We start from the raw sequence: 20,914 nt of genomic DNA, 5'->3' as shown, positions 1-20,914 counted from the left end.
GGGCAGCAGCCCCAAGCTGTGCCCGAGTGGGCAGAGGGATCCTCCTCCCATCCGTGCTGGTGAGTGTCTGTGGGGCACACCGGGTGAATGGTGAAGGGGACAAAGGCCGGGGGGCCTGGTGGCCCCCCGGTTAGATAGGCAGAGAGTTAGTGGCTGTTCCAGCATCCCCCGTGGGTGCTGGCTGGCTGTCCTTTGCAGCTGCACTGCTCTGCCTTGTGTGTGCCCATGGCTGCTGCTGCTGCTTTGTGAAGGCAAATGAGCCCTGGCACAGGCAGGAGGCTGCTGGCATGGCAGGGCTTTTCTCTGCAGCCTCTCATCTGTCCCGAGGAGACCTGGCAGCCTTGTTGTGTCTGCATTGTGCTTCTTAGTTTGTACATGTACATTGTGCTGTGTGCTTCCAGATGTTAGCTTCCTTTTAAAAAGGTCTTCATTTTATTTCCAAACCTTCTAAGCTGGTCTGGTGATCGTATTTTGGTGGTCATTCCAACCCCTGACAGTAGTGTTTATACTTTACAGAATGAAATGGATTTAATTCTGACAGGTGTTACTGTCATTCCAAGGATGGCAGAGTAACTGCAGTAGTAAGAAACCTTACTTATATGTAAGAACCTTAGTTCTAACCCTTGCTATTCCTTCGTCTTTTCTCTTTGTGAATATGAATCGTGACCAACAGAACCACTGGCCAGTAAGAGTGGTGCTTGGCCAGAGCTAACTGTATTGGGCTGCAGGAGGCAGGCATAGGCCAGATGTGTATTCCTTGTTTACCACAAGATGCAAACTGGAGCAAAGCATGTCTGAACAAGCCCTGTCCTTAGACTTCATGGCTCCAGGCCCCTCTGTTCTCTTTCTCATCTCTCTCCCCTCTCTGGAAGGCAGAAAGGGAGTGGGCAACCATGCCTGGACATGCCAGGACTTGTAATGGCTCTGTTTTGGCCTACCATCGGAGTAAGTACCCAGTTGTCATGCATAGGTGTTCTTGGACATGTTTCATTATATTCTAAAATCACTACACCCTCCCATGGGAGAAAATAATCTCATTAACCTCCTTTCTTTGGGTAATTAACTGCAGCACTGAGAACCATACTTGAATACCATATTTTTATCCATGAATAAATGGCCACTTGTTTATCAAATACGCTCTCCTATTCCTCTCTGCATTCCAACCTGTGACTAAGGGTAAAAATGAACAGACTACCTGTGCCCCTGCTCCCTCAATTGCTTTTCCCAGTGCCTTGAAGCCCCTTTTGATCTTGGAGGTCTCTTCCAACCTCATTGATTCTAAGTGCTGGGGGTGAGAGGATGAGAGGAAAGGGAAGGTGCCAAGTGACAAATCGTGGGGGGAGAAGAAAATTCCTCTGTTCACATCATATTTTTGCATCTGCAATGTAATATATATGACAAGTATCAGCTGATAGAAATTTTCTCTGCTCTACACAGCAGTTCAAATGTTATTGGTTTAGGCTGTGTTTTAATTGCTGTCACCCATCAGAGTGGGAGGGAGTAAAGAAGTTGTGCTTTACAAATCAAGTCAGACTTCAGCTTCACTCAACACCATAAATAAAAAATTATATTCTTTTTGCATACTATTATCTTAAGGCAAGGTTAAGTTGCATAGATAATTTCACTGTACTTCAAGCTCCTTAATACTTTTGGAATATTTAAGTACTCTTTCTCATAGTTTAATTTGTGGATAATTATAACATATTCCAATAACGATTTTGGGAGATGGAGCTCATTGTTCTGTTGGGGATTTCATATAAATTATTTATATCATTTCACAGAGTCTTAAGCAGAAATCCTGTGTAATAGAGATTTTCTTTCTCTGGATTTTGCTCTTTCTCTGAGAACACAAAGGTACTATTTTTTTCCTCTAGAGCTTTTTTTTTTCTGTTTGTTTCTCTTTTCCCATTATTGTCTGTCTTGAACACGTTTTTGCTCCTCTGGGCTTCTGTAACAACAAGCCTGGAGGCTTGCTGTAGAACACTTAGCCTCTGAATCTGACCTTTCATATATGGGATGAATTTCTTATATGAACTCTCCTAACAGAGATAGTCAGTCAAGTACAGAACTATAACTTATGCCAAGAATTCAAATCTTAGTCTGAATTTATCCTTGACTAAAGCTGACTGCTACACTTATCTCAGTGGGAGTTGCAAGTTTTGTGCTTCATGTATAAATAGATCACTTGAGAAATAAATTAAAAGAGAGAAATATTTGTATTTGGATTGTAGTGAAAAGAAAGAATTGGAATGGGCTGCCCAGGGAGGTGATGGAGTCACCGTCCCTGGAGGTGTTCAGGAAAAGCCTGGCTGAGGCACTTAGTGCCATGGTCTAGTTGACTGGGTAGGGCTGGGGGATAGGTTGGCCTGGATAATCTTGGAGGTCTCTTCCAACCTGGTTGATTCTATGATTCTTAATGGGTAAGTACAGTACATGGAATAAACATGCAGTCAGACAGGTTGTTATACTATGCCTGCTACTACAATAATGTGTTTTAACATCATTATTTTGATTGTGTAGTTTATCCATTAAATGAAATCTGAGGAATTTTGGACAAGTCTGGGAAGGGAATATTTCTTTCCTCTCGGCCATCAATAGGAGGATCCATGTAAATAAAATAGAAAATGTTTTATTACTCTGTGGGAAGTATCATGGTTCAGATTTTGTGCCTCAGGCTGTTTATCCCAACCCAAGGTGACCTTATCCAAACTGCATATGAGGGACAGTCTCCAGGCTCTTCTGAACCCTGAAATTGATCTGAGTGCTGGCAGACTACAAGCTAATACAAACCTAAACTGTGCTTTTCGACAGTTTGAGAATGCATAAGATCAAACACTCATGCCTAAGATACTCTCATCTTTCTAGGCTTTACACTGATAGGAGTGTGGAAGAGGCACTTACTGCCATGATCTAGTTGTTTGGCCAGGGCTGGGTGCTAGGTTGAACTGGATGATCTTGGAGGTCTCTTCCAACCCGGATTAATCTATGATTCTTTGCTAAAATGCAAATGGACCCCACCATTTAGACAGAAGCACAGCAGCTAATATCAATGAACCATCTCATGTTAATTTTTTTCTAGTGTCAGGGTAAAAAAAAATCTGTAAGATGCAGGAAGTTGCACACCAGCAAGGAGCAAGCTTTGAGTAAAGTTGCTGCGATTCCCTTTGCAATGGGAAGACTTTTACTATCCTTTAGGGAAACATGGTAGTGCAGTGAATTAGGACACTGCTTTTACTCAAGTCCACTTGGAAGCTTTCTTTGTTTTTTTTCTTTTGTGTAGAGAGTTATGGTAGTGCATGGTAGCTGCTGCCCAAAAATCAAGAATGCTATTAAGAGTTATGACATCTCTTAGAGGTATATCTAGGGCTCTGATATAGCCATTATCATCTATGGCTGAAAAGAGTACTGTTTTTTCCCTTCAGAGGAGTATCATGGTGTTCTGTAGCAACACAATGAAAATATCACAGAAACACAGCAGGTCTTAAATTGAGAGTTGCAGCCCCATAGAAAGCAAAGGAAGTTCTTCAGAGTGCAGGCAACTAACATTTCCAATGCCTTGATAGCATCTGTGTTTTTCTGCAGTGTCACTTCAGACTTCCATTTCTGTACCCCGTTGTTACCAACATCTCAGCTCTTTAAAAAGAAGAATGTGTGGTGTGCAGTAATTTACTACTAGTCCCTGATGTTTATTAACTTCCTGTTACTGATTGTGGTGGTTTGGGTGTTCCTCGCCCCCCACACACTTTGCAAATCACCCTGACCAGACTCAGACAGCTCTGAAAATTGAACAAAGCTTATTATTTACAGCTTAGCACAATGTACAAGCAGATATTTGCAGTATATACAGTTATATATAACGTAAAAAGTAATACAGAAACACAACAGCCTTCCCAGAAACCAGAGTCCCCAGGAGTGGCTCTCAACTGCCCTTCCACCTTCTCCCACCCCTCAGCCTTGCCCCAGATGTTGGCTTGTGCCCAAGGAAGAATGGAAGGTTGGCCAGGGGGATTAGGAAGCAAGTAGATTAATCAGAGGCATGGTAGGTGAGGTTAGAGAGAAATGCAGCTCAAAGCCCGGGCAGTGCCCGAATGTCTTATCTATGTTTTTACTCTTGTTCTTATACATCTCAGCAAGCCTATGAGTGAAGTAGACATCACCACGGTTTTGCCTTCACAGCCTGTGATCTAGCTCTCATCAAAACATTCTAGCTAGCTTCAAACTAGCACACTGGTGTATCTGTTTCTAAAGAATGGTTTACAGATTTGAGTTCTCTACAGGAATGACACTGTTGGTTTTGTTCTTTGAATTAGCTTGCTTCATGTTTCTATGTTTTAAGCTATTTACTTGTAAATCATCAGTTTATGGAATAAAGAGCATTATAGTATGAATCCTTTGATTTTTCTGGGTAACAAGACTTGGAGAGTATTATATTTCAAAGTGATGTTCATTTCAATGTCTTTCTGGGAGTCTTTCACCCTTTTCTTATTTATGTAGTAGATGGTTGATCAAACTCACACAGACTTTCTACTGCAACTCGAGCTCTTTGAAAATCACAGACACATAATTTTACACTCCTAAAATCTAGATAGGTTAGATAAATAGGTTGAACAGCGCAAGCCACTCTAGGGCCTGTAATCTGTGAAGAAAAAGGGTTCTGTCTGGAAGTGCTATGTTTGTTTTAGGATGAAAAAAAATCACAAGCTCCTTTCTAGAGGTATGCCTTTGCTCTACCTGCTAAGGGAATTTGGTATTTCTAGCTCAAAAGCAAATATCTGACTTAGGTCATCTAAAATATCTGAATCTCTTTTCAAGTAATTTGGCTTCATACTTGTGCTTTTCAAGTAGTTTAATTTTGCAAAGTTTGACATAGATTTCTTATAAGATCTTTGCAGCTGCATCTGTCACAGATATGCAGCTGAGTTTTCCACAGCTAACTTCTAAGAGTAAAACTGGTTTAAAAAAAATCAGAACACCTTCATTGCAAGTTTGATTTTTAAAACCATCTTCATAAGGAAACCATTTTGAAATATTACTATATTTCTATTTTTGGTTAGTGAATTAAGTCATTATGTGATGGTTTGGGTGTTATCTGCCACCCCTGCACTTAGTAGATCATCCAGACTAGACTCAGAGGCTCTGGAAATTGAATGAAGCTTTATATTTACAGCTTAGCACAATATACATGCAGATATTTCTATACAAGGTAAAAGGCAATACAGAAACACAACAGCCCTCCCAGAAACCTGAGTCCCCAGGAGGGGCTCTCAACCACCCTTCCACCTTCTGCCACCCCTCTCTACCTTACCCCAGACATTGCTTTGCGCTCAAGGAAGATTGGAGTATTGGCCAGGGTGGTTAGGAAGCAGGTGGATTAGTCACAAAAATGGCAAGTTAAGTTAGAGAGAGAAGTGCAGCCCACAGAGCCTAGATAGTGTCTCATCTATATTTACACTCTAGTTCTTCTACATCACAGCAAGCCTATAAGAGAAGCAGACATCACCATTGTTTCCCTTCCACAGCCTGTAATCTGATTCTTCTCACCAAAGCATTTTAGCTAGCTTCTAACTAGCACACATTAACAAAGGTATTTCTTAGTTGATATCCACTTGCCTTTCATCCTAATTTTAAATTATTTTATGTTTTATTTAATATATTTTATTAGAGGCATGTAATGTGTGCAATAATGACATTAATAATTTGGTATCAGCATAATCTGAGTGAATGTTTTAGTTGCTAATCTGATACATGTCTAAAAAGAACATATTATACACTCACATATTTGATACTCTTGGAGTAAAAGTCTTGAGCACAAGCATTTATGTGGAATTGTCAGATGAACTATAGATTTTCATTAATTTATACTAGCTAATTTCTTCTTGTTTACTCTTGTATCTGCTCTAGGACCTCATCACCTCTCCACTCTCTGTTTACAATAGGAAAGCATGGCACAATTCTCTAAACTGCTTATTTTCTTTGCTACCTTTTCAATTATTCCTGAAATGTCTAGTTCCAGACAGAATGACCTTTTCATTAAAAGAAGGCTGTGCCTTCTTTTCAGGTACTCTGGTCTCTGTGGCTGACTCTGCCTTTGACTCTCTAATTCACCTAACCCCTTTTTCATCTAACCTCCTTGCCCTCTTTTTTTGACATCTCACCTCAGTTCTCCAGATTTACCATGTAAGCTATATGTGGGTTGATCTGGTTATTTCTGAAGGGAGGGAAAGGAGGGGGAAGCGGGTTTGGATCAAGACCCCTTCTGGGGACTTTGATTGTTTCTGGGAGGGGTTTTGTGTCTCTGTTACTTTTAATTTGCTTATAATTGAAAAACCATGTCTGGGCAAGCCAGGACATGTATAAGCCTATTTTAGCCCATTCAAGCTGGCCACTAGGATAAGATTTGCCTTCTGGGCTGCAAACATACACTGAGCAAGTCTCTGAGATGTTTATTCATTTTTTTTTCAGAGCCAAGATGGACAAAAATTTTAATCTGTGTCACTTCAGAACATAAGAAAACAACATGAACTGCACTCTACTTGAGTATTTGCACTGATTTGATGACTTCTGCTATAAGGAAGCCAACGGATCCAGCAAACTTAAAAGAAAAATTCTCTTTAGCCTATTTGGCAGGCACTACCAGTTTATATCATGTCAGGTGAAAACAGAGTTGAAATGCAAGCTAAGGGATAGCAGGTGCAAAGGTTGTAGGTGTTACAGTGTGGTATAACACGTAAATGCCTTCCTGTAAGTCAAAAGAGATTCAAAATGTATATTCAGTTTTACTCTTCTATTATGAAAAATCTCTCAATTTCTTTGCATTTAAGTCTAAAAATTGAGAAATAAGAACAACTATGTATTACTTTGCAGATGGAAAAAAACTGATTGCTGTGATGAGAATACTTGAAAGACAAATAAGTCAGATTGTTTTTAATTGTTAGGATAAATCTCTGCTAAACTGATTCAGTGTACCATCCTTTGTGCTAATACTTAATGCTCACACATTAAAAGTAATCAATATTGATGCAAAACGTGTTAGTGTCTTCAACGAAGTGAAACCAAAAAGCTTACAGGGTCTTCAACACACATTGTGATTTAGATCTGTGTGGGCAACATCACATCAGTGATACCATGCTCTGATGCCACATACTGATCCCACTGAAGCCTATGGTTCTTAGTGCTCCTTGTTGAGATCAAGCCTAGAGAGCTCTTTGGTGGGATATCAGAAGTGCAGTGTCTTGCTTCTTCTATGGTTTTCCTCTGTACTGCCTGGTGCTTTTATTCTATTTACCACTCTTTTGCCCCCTTGCACCCTCAAAGAGTGTGTCAAATGTTCTGCTTTCTTCAGAGTGAGCAATATATTTCCAGTACTTCTGGTGTATTTGGAAGGAAGATCTGAATTTGGAGGCATTTGTGATCTTATAGTCATATTTTACTTGGGTGTCTCCTACATCCAACTTGTCTTTTCCACATCAGTGCTCACCTTAGTCCCATAATTATATGAAGTGCTTACACTTTGTGCCTGGCTGTGCCCTCATGGTGTTATAAAATGCTTACATGCTGTTATTTGCTACATTATTTCAGTATGCTTATATTTGGATTGGTATTAATTATAACCTAGTTAATACACTGATAATTTCTAGATGTCACAGGCCTCTACTTCAGCTACAGTAAGTTGTAATATGCTGCCCTTGTGCCTGCTTTGGAGCATTATAGGCTTATCAACGTAAACCAGAAACCTCCACATTTTAACTATCCAAGTAGCATAGAATCCTTTTTTTTTTTGCAAAAGAGTTTCAGCTGATATCTCTCTAACCAGGGTTGCTAGAAAGCTCCAGCTTCTGGCCTTCTATCTTGTCATAATTCAGGCAAGTTAGCAAGTGCTGTTGATATTTATTTCCTCTTAGCAAAGATTATTCCTAGAAATTTGGCTGCACCATAGTGTAAAGCTTGAAGACAAGCATGAGGATTGGAGGTGTGCAGTTCAGATGCACTGACTTCTTTGCCCCTTGACTATCGAGTCTAAAGAATTTCCTGGCAAGAAAAATATCTTGCTAAAATACATCATCTCTATGCTATTGTGACTCGCCTCCCAAACAAAAAGCAGATTATGACATAAGGGACACTTCAGCATCAAAAACCAAGATTAATATCTGCACTGAAGAGTACTGACTAAGCAAATGTCAGTGTTAAATGAAAGGGAGGTGGCTGTTTATAAATGGAAGGAGAAAGAATCAGGAGTAAAATGTGGAAGCAGAAGTACAAATTGGGTACTATACCTGGAATTCTTTTTGAAACTAATTTTCCTTTCAGTTCTTAACACTGAACCAGCACACAAAATCCATAAATCCAATTCAGTACTTGCAGGGAAGCAACATTTTGTGCGCTGTCCATCCATGACAATTATGTTCAAAGTGGTGACAACAGCTGCACTCCTCTTGTATTTAACAGAAAAAGAATAAGAACATCAACATGCTTTAGAGGGATCTATTCATAGGGATTAAAAGAGGAATGGCCCATATTGAAGAGAAAAATCATGTGCAATTCAAATAAAAATTCACCAATAATCTAATTTTTCAACTTTTCTCCTTTTGTTGTTATTTTGGGGGTTAGGTTCAGTTTATTTCTAAATAAATACAATTTCATTTTTTTTAAATAAATACAGTTTCATTATTTATAGCATATTGATAGAATCAAAATCATAGAATTGACCAGATTGGAAGAGGTCTCCAAGATCATCCAGGCCAACCTAGCGGCCAGTCAACTAGACCATGGCACTAGGTGCCTCAGACAGGCTTTGCTTGAACACCTCCAGGCACAGTGACTCCACCACCTCCCTGGGCAGCCCATTCCAATGCCAATCACTCTCTCTAGGAACAACTTCCTTCTAACATTCAGCCTAGACCTCCTCCAGCACAACTTGAGACTGTGTCCCCTTGTTCTGTTGCTGGTTGCCTGGGAAAAGAGACCAACTTCCACCTGGCTACAACCTCCCTTCAGGAAGTTATAGTCTGCTGGGGGTTGGTCTCTTAATGTTTAAGATAGGCATAAAAAAAAATTGTGTGTTTATTGAATAGGATTTTCCCTACAACATTTTTAGAATAAGTGGTGGCATAAATGCATTGACAGCAGGTAATCTCAGAGAGTGAAGTATGCATCCCTAATAAGCTTTTTATTTATGTTAAGGGAAAATGAATAACCAGGAATGCAAGATTTTATCTAAAAGGCAAAATACATTATAATACATGACAATGGACATAACATCTGCTCAGGTATGACCCATGAAGAACTGTTAGAAATCCCTAAAATAACATGCCTGAAGACAGAGCACTTATTCTTGTTATGGGTGAGTGTGTTGTTGAGATCAATTAGATCACATAACTCCTGTAGACAATGAGAATAGCAGGTAATAAAAGCTAAAGCAGAGAACCTAGTGCACAGTGTGCTGACAAGGTCAAATTGATAGTAATGATGTGTGATGGCAGCACTGCAATAAGGTTGTCTAATACTGTATGCATCTGATATAGGTTTTCATTACCCATACCCTGGCATTCACTCAGAAGCTCACTAAAATGATAGTGATTGCCCAAAGGGCAATGGCAAATAAGACAGGCAGCTCAGTACTTGTGCATCCTGCAAACTGCATTAAGGCAGATAAAACTGTACCTGATGCTAGATCGACAAGGCTTACTACCATTGGGATCAATTTGAGTTTATACTGCCTTTTATTCATTTTTAAACTGATGCAGTGCTTTAAAGTGTATGCTTAGTGAGTTTATTAAGACAGTCCATCAGAGACTGTGATAGTTCTCTTCAGAGTTAGTCTGCAATCTACATTATAAGTATGTACTCTAAATCAGTCTCTAATGCATATCAGAAACAAGAGGTACTGTTATTCTGGGAGTCTCGTGCTTCAAGTTAATATTGGGGTTGTGTTTGTTCTGAATAAACCCCAAATGCTTAGATGAGTGTTTAATATTTTTGTAATACAGTCTCATTGTCATTAAAAACAAAAATTATCCTGTGCCTTACATGAAATAAAATACTTTCCACCCATCCTTTGAAATTCTTCAGTATCTTGTCTTTACATCTTTCATACAAAAGAAGTGATTTAAATGCAAGTAGCTTTAGTCTCTACTGAATAGGATGTGCCCATAGAGTGAACAGCAATGGAAAGTAGAGTGTCCTTTGGAAGGGTATGTGAAGCATTGTAAAGAAATGCATCTGGGAAGATACTTCAGGTCTTATCTGATGTCCTCACTGTTTTTGTAAAATATGCATAGTTAACTAAAATTAAGCAGATAATTTTTTCCATGGGGTAATTCTCTGGCTCATTTAGGCACTTAGACAAGTAGTGGACTATATAATGCGATCAGATGCAGTGCTCCACCCAATCCTCAAAAACAGTGACATTCATTTCAAAGTGGAGGTGAACTTTCAGAAAATGGGAACTTGTGCTGCTCATGACTTTCCTTCTCATTCTAATATTGACCTGTTATTGCTCAATCTCGGGTGGCGGAATGCCACTTGTCCCTCTAAGAATTTGGACACCAACCACTTGGGGTCACGTAACTAGTTAGCATGCCAGAGTCTCGTTTGTTATCAAAGGTAGGAGAGCCCTGCAGAGGGACCTAGACAGGCTGGATGGGTGGGCAGAGGCCAATGGGATGAGATTTAACAAGGCCAAGTGCAGGGATTTACACTTTGGCCACAACAACCCCAAGCAGCACTACAGGCTGGGGACAGAGTGGCTGGAGGGCAGCCAGGAAGAAAGGGACCTGGGGGTACTGGTAGATAGTAAGCTGAAGATGAGCCAGCAGTGTGCCCAGGTGGCCAGGAGACTCAGTGGCATCCTGGCCTGGATCAAGAACAGTGTGGTCAGTAGGACAAGGGAGGTTATTCTTCCACTGTACTCAGCACTGGTCAGGCCACACCTTGAGTACTGTGTCCAGTTCCGGGCTCCTCACTTTAAGAGAGATGTTGAGGTGCTGGAACGTGTCCCTGGGGAGGTGGTGGAGTCGCCGTCCCTGGAGCTGTTCAAGGCAGGATTGGATGTGGCACTTGGTGCCATGGTCTAGCCTTGAGCTCTGTGGTAAAGAGTTGGACTTGATGATCTATGAGGTCTCTTCCAACCTTGGTGATACTGTGATACACGTGAAGCCTCAGCCACACAGCTTTCACCATATAGATACATACATATTCCTGCATGTGCTCTTGGAACACAGTGAGTATCTGAACTCTCTGTATTCGAGCTGCTGAAAGAATTTGATCAACCTTACCAGCAGCAGTTTATGCTGTAAGATTCTCTAATAAGAAACCTTTCCAAAACCCTCTTCCAAATGGCGTAATTTGATTGTACACAGACATCCTGCAAACATAGTTCTACCCACCGCAGCACAGAATTTGTGTGGCTTCATTGTAAAGAAGTTTGGAGAAGTTTTCTCTGTATATATTAATAAATTATTTAAGAACCTTTGCATCAGCCTCATTGCATTTCACCCCAAACCCAGGTTCAAACCTCTGAAGGGAAACTGAAGTTCAGAATATGTTTCTGAAGAGGCATTATGTTGGGGTTAATCCTGCTGTGAAGAAGGGGCTGTGTGCTGACCCTGATTCAAACATAATGGAAACAGGCAGGGATAACAGAGAAATGGTGCCTGTGATATCTGTGTCACCCAGATGAGCCACATCAGGTATTCAGTTCTTGCAGAAGGAAAATATAGTAGTCTGACTTCTGCATGTTTCAAACTTTAGTGTTTTAAATAAAGGCTTCGCTTTATCAGATGCATGATGCATACAGACTGGAGGTTTCCGGAGAGTTGGTTTTAAACCATGGCAAGCATATGTCACTTCTCTCTACTCAACAATGTCCCTATTTCCATCCTTCAGCAATCTCTTACTATGCAGTACTATCAAGGCTGTAGTTCTAATGCCATCTCCTAGCATTATAATCATAACTCTGTGTTCCTGTCAATCTGCTGTCCTCTGCCTCCTTCAAGAGCTTATTTTAAACAGTGTGTGGGCTCACTCTCTTCAGTCATTACTTAATTGGGAAATTATGTTTTGTTTGGAGAACCATTACTGGGTATACACATTCAGTAGAACCAATCTCGTTAACATTGTGCTGCATGTTCTGCTTTTAAAATACTTGGTATGCTCTCAGCATATTAACTGATACTGGAAGGTGTCCAGAGCAGGGCGACAAAGCTGGTGAAAGGCCTGGAACACAGCCCTGTGAGGAGAGGCTGAGGGAGCTGGGGGTGTGCAGCCTGCAGAAGAGGAGGCTCAGGGGTGACCTCATTGCTGTCTACAATTACCTGAAGGGAGGTTGTAACCAGGTGGAGGTTGGTCTCTTCCGCCAGGCAACCAGCAATAGAACAAGGGGACACAGTCTCAAATTGTGCCAGGGGAGGTGGATATTAGGAGGAAGTTCTTCCCAGAGAGAGTGATTGGCATTGGAATGGGCTGCCCAGGGAGGTGGTGGAGTCACCATCCCTGGAGGTGTTCAAGCAAAGCCTGGCTGAGGCACTTAGTGCCATGTTCTGGTTGATTGGACAGGGCTGAGTGATAGGTTGGACTGGATCATCTTGCAGGTCTCTTCCAACATGGCTGATTCTATGATTCCGAAAGCCTGAGTTTCTCAGCAAACTTGTGAGGGAACAACAACTAGGTCCTAGAAAATCCCACACTAACTTGTTTGTAGATAAGAACTCACTTTCATATCTAAAAAGATAAGTGCATAAAAAATCTTTTTAAAATGGCATCACCAGCTCATCAATGTTATTTTTTAGCCTACAAACTATTTCTCTAGAAAGTTACACATACTGCACTTCTATTGCTAAGCATAACAGTTTTTGCCCTAGATTTTCTTTCTAAAAAGAGAAAATCCACTTTCTTAATATGTGCCTTTTATTATTTCACTCCTTTTCCACCTGACTGAAAATAGCCAAAGTCCTTACCTATGCAGATACAACATTATCATAGAATCAATCAGAGTTGGAAGAGACCACAAGGATCATCTAGTTCCAATCCTCCTGCCATGGAACTTGGAAGTTATTACTGACAAAGCACTATGCTAACATCTTCTCTTAGATAGATAGAACTCCTTTGACCAAACAAAAAGCCTAAAGAAGATTTGTCAGTGCTTCAATTATTCTATACACTCTCCTTGTAACAGCAGGTATGATTATGACTAATGTAGCCTGCATCAAGATGACTCCCCTAAAATGCTGGGATTAAAAAGCAGAGACAAAAACACATTCATTATGCTGCAGCTCTGTGATTTTGTGCTAAGAAAACATATACATGTAAGCAGTATTACAATGGCTGTAATTAGTTTTGCAGTAAGAAATGTATTAGAATCTATTTCTTGACTAAAATCTACTGGGTTTTATCAACTTGGAAACACTTTGTTCTGAAGCATTGTAGGTGCTTCTGTGAAGAACAGAACAAGAGAGACTCCTGCTGGCTCCAACTCCAGAAAGATTAACACTTTCTTTTCCCATTCTTTCTGTACTTACCGTTACTGATTTGTTCACAGTAATACTCAAAGGCTATGAGAAATGAGTGAATGTGGTAGACAGAAGAGCTGGCTGTTAGAATTTTTATTTTCATTTCTTTTAGCTTCTGACACAAGTAGAAGCAAGAAGGGCAAAGGTTGAGGATTACATGCATAAAATCACATAAATTAACACCTAGTATTTTAAGTGCTCCTAAAATGTTCATAGTTGACTAGAAATTACTTATTCAGTGTATGCTGGTGTTAATTTAGAAAGTGATTATTTGGTGTAAATGTATGTAAGTATGTGTCCTATGACAAAGTAAACTAAATCAAATCATTAAGAAGTGCATAGTTCACAGAATTAAATTCTTCACATTAATTCTAGGCTCAGACTGACTTCTAACTTATAAAGTACTCTGGTTTTGCTCACAGGATGTTTGCTTTATTATGTGTGTGGGACAATGGCCACTGCTCAGAGAATGAAAATACAGCAGATGAATCTTCCCTTATCCTTCTGCTGCAGCATGTTCCTACATACTATGCAAACTTGCACTGAATAAAGGATTATTTAATTCCTCTCAGGCTTTTCTGTAGTTTTCACATCTGCATCTGCAGGCAAGATCCCTAGAAGGATATAATGGCTAGCTGAACAAAGAAATACCTTTGCTCCTGAGATGTTTGCTGGAGGCTCTGGGATGCTCCTGAGATGCTCTTGGGAGGCTCTGGGATGCTCCTGAGATGTTCTGGGAGATTCTGGGATGCTCTTGGGAGGCTTTGAGATGCTCCTGAGATGTTCCTGAGATGTTCTGGGAGGGTCTGGGATGCTCCTGAGATGTTCTGGGAGGCTCTGGAATGCTCCTGAGAAGCTCTTGGGAAGCTCTGGGATGCTCCTTTAATATCCAAGTTCCAGTTAATGCATGAGGAACCACACACTGAACAGAAATACTGCTGTGTCTGAGGACTACAGTTCAGGTGTGAATGTTCACTAGCATAGTCCATACTGCACCACAGAGATGGCAGAAGACATCTCTGCAAACCCCAAACCCAGGTTGACCATTCTGTAGATCAACCACGTAAAGAGAGTAGCTGCAGTCTACAAAATACATAAAATCACAGCCCACCTGAGCTGCTAATTTCTGGTCCTCAGCAGGATGAGTGATTTCAGCAACTTTGCTTTTGCAGGTCATAGCTGTCTCTTCCCCCTGCTGATTTTTGTACACTACAGGTTGACTCTCAAACTTTGTCTACTTAGTTGCAAGTCAACTCTAGAGATGTCTAAGGTTTCCTGGCAACATTTTTTGGGGGATATCTGAGTATGTCCATCAAATTGAGATGTTTTGCCAACAATGAACAGACCTTGCCCACTTCTTAGCCACCACTGGAAATTAGCATTAAAGATTTTACTCATTATGCCATCTAGGGTGAAAAGCAGACTTCCTCAGAGATGGTTAACCTCACAGAAAACGTATCTGGGAGAACAATAACATTTTCCTTTATTGAAAAAATGAATACTTAGGAATCCTCCTGGGAAATGGAAGACTCATTAAAACCACTTCTTTTTAAGGGCAGTTGAATGCACTTTTTCTGAGCCCTCCTGGCTCTCACAAATTTAAGATTACAGCTGTCAAGATAAAACATTTCTGAAAATAAGTTTTATGTACCTCATCTTGAAAAATGCACTTCTGCAGTAAAGCAAAGGGACAAATGTCAGTGATTTGCTCAGGATCACATCAGATATTTATAAAAGGTTTTACCACAGAACACATTTTGCAGACTATTGTAAAACTTTCTTAAGTTCTGAGTCATCCTCTTTCCCTCATTCACTTTCTCTTTCCTTCATCTTGATGTCTTTCTCATCATCTAAGAATGGGATAGTGACTTCACTATCCTGTAGAAGTTACATGCAAGGCAGCAGCGATCAAAAAGGAAAGCTAAAACACTATTTAGTTAAATCCATCATTAAAGTGCACAAGACCATACAACTGCAAAAGCTATAGTATAATAGACATATCACAAGACATGCTGTCAGGGAGAAGAGTCAGCCATAAGGGTTAGCTCAACATTGTACATCTCCGATTGAAGCGCCTCCATGCTCCTCTGCTAGGGTCTAGCTGCACAAGGCATCCTGCAAGGATATACCAAACCCCACTGAGCCCTGCCTGGGGAAGAACCTGTGAGCTGCAAACCAGCAGGAAGCCTGAAGACAGGCAGTCCAGCTCCTCAAAGCAATAGTAGTCACCAGTGCTGCCACCACGTATCACCCACCTGTAGCTAATGTAATCTGCTCTGCCATCATGGGGGCTTGGCAAATGTGGGGGAGGATAAATAAGAAGAGAACACAGAGGAAGGTGAGTATGGCAAGCTATTCTGCACTAGAATAAGAGGCTTTGTCTGTAGCTTATCAATATAAGTACTGTGTCCAGTTCTGGGACACTCAATTCAAGAGAGATGTTGAGGTGCTGGAATGTGTCCAGAGAAGGGAGACAAAGCTGGTGAGAGGCCTGGAACACAAACCGTATGAGGACAGGCTGAGGCAGCTGGGGCTGTGCAGCCTGGAGAAGAAGAGGCTCAGAGGGGACTTCGTTGCTGTCTACAACTACTTGTAGGGAGGTTGTAGCCAGGTGAGAGTTGGTGTCTTCTCCCAGGCAACCAGCGACAGAATGGGGAGACAGTCTCAAGCTGAGCCAGGGCAGATTTAGGCTGGATGTCAGGAAGTTCTTCCCAGAGAGAGAGATTGTCATTGGAATGGGCTGCCCAGGGAGGTGTTGGAGTCACCATCCCTGCAGGTGTTTACAGGAGGCTGGATGAGGCACTTAGTGCCATGGTGTAGTTAATTAGAAGGTGTTGGGTGATAGGTTGGACTGAATGATCTCAAAGGTCTTTTCCAACCTGCTTAGTTCTATGATTATGGCAAATAAGCTTTGATAATTTTCAGCAGGAAACTGATACTCCATGAGCAGGTAGTAAGGAGCACGCTTGACTTAGAATCATAGAATCAAATGCTTGGCTTTACTAACCAAGTGTTATTAAAGAGCTAAATAGAATTTATCTGTAAGTAAAAACAGACAAAAGAACCCCAAATAAAACCAACCAACCCAAACAAAAAAAAAAAAATCAAAAGTTCTGCTTAGCTTTTCTCAATTTATGAAATGTTCTTCAGCAGCAATACAGAGATCTTCACTAGATAAAGAAACAATTGATTCTGCATTTGTCATAGAATCATAGAACCAACCAGGTTGGAAGAGACCTCCAAGATCATCCAGTCCAACCCAGCACCCAGCCCTGCCCAATCAACCAGATCATGGCACTAACTGCCTCAGCCAGGCTTTGCTTGAACACCTCCAGGGACACACCTGAACGTTTTGCTAGTTGTTTGTCTCGGATATCACAGGATGTTAGGGTTTGGAAGGGACCTCTGGAGATCATAGAGTGCAACCACCCTGCCAGAGCAGGAAGACATCTTCATTGTAGAATCATAGAATCAACCAGATTGGAAGAGACCTCCAAGGTCATCCAGGCCAACCTAGCACCCAGCCCTATCCAATCAACCAGACCATGGCACTAAGTGCCTCCGCCAGGCTTTGCTTGAACACCTCCAGGGATGGTAACTCCACCACCTCCCTGGGCAGCCCATTCCAATGCCAATCACTCTCTCTGAAGAACTTCCTCCAGCCTATACTTCCCCCAGACTCCCACCTATATTATACTACATTTGATTATAGCTATTCCAATTTATATCATCTGACTATGCCTCACTAAATAGAGTACTAATGAATACCAAATAGATTATTATAAGATTTTAAAATTGTTAGTACAGTAGTTGTAGTACTGCTGGACCCTGTATTAACTAATAAAGAGGGACTGGTTGAGGACATGAAGGTCATTTTTGAAGCTCATTAATATTGTGTTGTTTACAAATACAACATTACAAGTGCTCTTGTAATGCTTTTTCACTTTTGCCTAAGAGTAAAAGCAAAAACTGCTGTCAGTTTCTAAAACTCTCTAAATGTAAAAATAAACCAGATCTAGGTCTTAGATGTAAATGGGAACTATCATCTGCCATCTGAAAACCTCTAAAAAGATATGAAAAATGTAGATGTTTTCTGTTGCAACTGCTGGGTCTGGTCCTGAGGCTGTTAATCAGAATAAAAAGACCTTGAGATTGTTTTTCTTTACTCAGGTTGGATGTAGCCAATAGAAGCTCTACTGTAATATGATGCCACATGTGTTCATTAATCTTCTCATTGCTCTCCATTAGAACTTTGGACTCATTAAAAATAGCAGCCTGACTTTTATGTGGAGCTGTAAAATTAGATAATAAATGTTATTGCTAAAAAATTACAATGATATATTTATTTCCGTGTTTGACCCAGAGGGATTGGCACACATTTGCAACTTAATGTTTTTAATATAAATTATAGCATCCCTTAGGTCACCATAAATTTAGCACTCCCTTGTTTCTCCTAAGAGTACACTAATTACAGATGTCTTGCTGATGAGCATCACAATGTATAATAAATACATGAACATTTTGATGAAGCATCCTTTCTTTTCAGCCTTCTCACATGCAGAGGGCATTCCCAGTTTCAACTTTATAAAGAAAGAAAAAAATCACACAGAGTCATAGAATTAGTCTGGGCTGGAAGGGACCACAAGGATCATCTAGTTCCAATCCCTCTGCCCTACTCTACATAGAATTAGTCTGGGCTGGAAGGGACCACAAGGATCATCTAGTTCAAATCCCCCTGCCCGACTCTACATAGAATTAGTCTGGGCTGGAAGGGACCACAAGGATCATCTAGTTCCAATCCCCCTGCCCTACTCTACATAGAATTAATCTGGACTGGAAGGGACCACAAGGATCATCTAGCTCCAACCCCCCTGCCCTGCTCTACATAGAATTAGTCAGGGCTGGAAGGGACCACAAGGATCATCTAGCTCCAATCCCCCTGCCCTGCTCTACATAGAATTAGTCTGGGCTGGAAGGGACCACAAGCATCATCTAGTTCCAAACCCCCTGCCCTACTCTACAGAGCCTCATGTTGGGTATACATGTTGGATATAACTAAAAAGATGTTATGATTGTTATGGTTTAAAGTTTCTGCGATGCTGCTGAAAAATAGATAATTAGTAGAAACATTAGATTCTCCTGCCTAAACTAATATCATGCTTGTCCACAAATAGTATGACTGACATTGTTAGGACAACTTGCAGGAAAAGTACTACTCAAGATGACTAAGTGACCCCATCGGATTTAGAGGTATTTTACTTCAATAATCATACTCAAGTATTTTTATGCTGAAGTAAATGTTTTAATATGTTTTCCTCATCCTGATTGCCAAGGTGCTGCAAGGTCCATTCATCTATGGAAATCTCAGCAATGCCAATGCATTTAATATTTAGAAAGACTGTAATTCCTCCTGTGTCTGCATATGCACAGCTCAAATGAACAGGAAAACATAAGATCTCTGGTGATCATTTGAATCACAGCATTAGGGATTGCATTCTGCAGGCAATAAGAAAAGATGAAATATGTGATAGTAAAATGTTAATAAAACCCAAATTTTACAAAACCAGAAATGTTCTTGATGATCTTTAGAAAAAGTCAGTTTTCAGTATGTGAACATAAGATCATACAAACCAAGAACTATAGTTCTGTTTGCATTTTGGTTGCAATATGTGGAAAACACCTCACAAAAAACACAACAACACAAAACCAAACCAAACCAACAAAACAAACTGTGTTAGTTTGGACCTAGTTGAGATATTTTAGCGAGAGGAATTAGATTATAGGCTGTGAAAAGGAAACAGTGGTGGTGTCTACTGCACTCATAGGCTTGCTGAGATGTATAAAATCAAGAACACAAACATAGATAAGGGACTTCCTCTCTGGTTTGGCTGCCTCCCTTCTCTCTCTAACCTGATGTCTGTTTAATCCATCTGCTTCCTAATCCCCCAGCTGAATTCTCCAAACTCACCTTGAATGTAAGGCAAAGCCTGGGGTAAGGTAGAGGGGTGGAAAGGAGGTGGAAGGGTGGTTGGGAGCCCCTCCTGGGGACTCTGGTTTCTGGGAGGGCTGTTGTGTTTCTGTATTAGCTTTTCAACTTGTATATTTCTGTCTGTAGCTATATATATTGTAAATATCTGCTTGTATATTGTGCTAAGCTGTAAATATAAAGCTTTATTCTTCAATTTCCAGCTTGGCTGAGTCTAGTGTGGGTAATTTTCTTAGTTGTGGGGGGGAGGGTTGTGGGTAACACCCAAACTATCACACAAACAAAAAACCCTCAGATGATCACAGTATCATTTGCACTACTTGTACAGAGCAACATTTAAAACCAGGATATTAATATCTTTTTAAAAATATATATATAAATCAATGAAACCAAAGAGAAAGAAGTTTTATGAAGAACTTCCTCCTTACATCCAGCCTATACTTCCCCTGGCACATGTTTTTTGTTTGGAACGGACTCCTAACATTTTTTTGACCTTCTGCATTTGCCTGCCAAATAGCTCAGTTCAACTTTCAAAGAATATGATGGACATTATTTTTTCCCATTATATCAAATTCCTTTGCCTGATATTGAATTCACTTATCCTGAAAGATCTCACTAATTTTGAATCTAGAGATGTATTTCTCTGGCATCAATACAACCTGTTATTAAGCACTGTTGGATGTTATGGATGTCAACATACAGACCTCAGTAGAAGTGAAGTTACTGTTTTTTCTTTGTGTAGGTCTAGTGAACTGCAGATTACCTCAAGAAAATTGTCCCCCTGTGCCATTTCTTTAACTGCAACTCATCTGAAACCATCAATCTTCTTATACCTACAACAACTTTTCAGCATTTATTTACACCACCACTCACAGAAAAGCAAGTCAGAAGTATCCACAAAGTCATACACAATGTAAATGTAATATTAACATTTTCAAGTGTATTTGCCATTTTAACATTTACTTTCTTTTCTTTTTTTCATTTGTATTATTTCCCTTTGAATAACATAGTCCTAATGATGCTCCTGCATTCACTTTCTCAGGATGATTACTTTTAGTTTTCTCTCATTTATGTCTTTATACTCTACCAATTTGAAATTATCATGTATGTCTACATTACATTCAGATACTAAAACTCAATAGTCACAAAATGCATAGGTTTGTTTTTTTTTTTTTTTTTTTTTTTTTTTTTTTGTTAAAGAAAATCATAGGATCATAGAGTCATTTGGACTGGAAAAGACCTTTGAGATCATGGAGTCCAACCTTCAACCCAACACGACCATGGCCACCAAACCATGTCTCAAAGTGTCAAAGTAGAGATCACCTCGCTGGGATTTCTACTTCAGCTCTGATGTGTGGGAATTCAATGTGAGAAGGAATAGTAACAAGCAGACTGAGCATTTTGACCTTGATTCCCACGGCTT

At 40.3% G+C, this 20,914-nt stretch overlaps 1 long non-coding RNA gene across 1 annotated transcript; it reads left to right on the top strand.

The window, feature by feature from the left end:
* The first annotated feature begins 1,784 nt into the window (after positions 1 to 1,784).
* On the top strand, positions 1,785 to 7,025 carry LOC135175728 (uncharacterized). The gene is made up of 2 exons (XR_010302459.1): positions 1,785 to 1,854; positions 6,463 to 7,025. It is a non-coding gene; the product is annotated as an uncharacterized LOC135175728 (long non-coding RNA).
* The last annotated feature ends 13,889 nt before the right edge of the window (positions 7,026 to 20,914 follow it).

This window comes from Pogoniulus pusillus, chromosome 5 (assembly GCF_015220805.1).
Source record: "Pogoniulus pusillus isolate bPogPus1 chromosome 5, bPogPus1.pri, whole genome shotgun sequence".
NCBI classification, from domain to species: Eukaryota; Metazoa; Chordata; class Aves; order Piciformes; family Lybiidae; genus Pogoniulus; species Pogoniulus pusillus.
This window is presented reverse-complemented; position numbering and strand designations above follow the sequence as displayed.